Genomic DNA, 559 nt, shown 5'->3' on the forward strand with positions numbered 1-559 from the left:
CCAGCAAAATCAAGTGGATCGAAACGGAGTGTGCGTTTCAGCATGCTTAAACTTCCACCATAGGTCAAAAAAACATTGGAGAAATCTGATGTACTCATATTTGTGTGTGCTTTACGTCGTACAATTGGAATAATTCAACCAGAAATAAAAAGGTCACAAATTACCGCAATCTGCTAGATTTTTTAACACGAAAGCATAATTAATGCAACTATACAATTCGTGATCTAGAAAGCAAAAGCACAACGCAGTACCTATTTTATCATTTATTGTGCAATTTCTTGTTCTTACGATGTTGTAGTGGGGGCAAAACTTGCAGACAGAAGAAAATCGTTATTTTATTCATCGCCAAGAACTTCGCTGTTGCGCTCTCAGCCGTGGGCTACGCGAGACTGTGCTCATTCCTCCTCCGTGCCTGCTGGTGAAACATCCAGTATTCCGGTCCCAACCATTTAAAAACCGAGAACACGCTGTTTGCCCCTGTGTCTGGTCGTCTAGTTGTCTAGTTGGGTTACTGGGCCTGAGTCGCGCATCCTCTGATGCTCCCCGGACGGCAGAGGAG

This window comes from Lepisosteus oculatus, chromosome 10, assembly GCF_040954835.1.
Source record: "Lepisosteus oculatus isolate fLepOcu1 chromosome 10, fLepOcu1.hap2, whole genome shotgun sequence".
Taxonomy (NCBI): domain Eukaryota; kingdom Metazoa; phylum Chordata; class Actinopteri; order Semionotiformes; family Lepisosteidae; genus Lepisosteus; species Lepisosteus oculatus.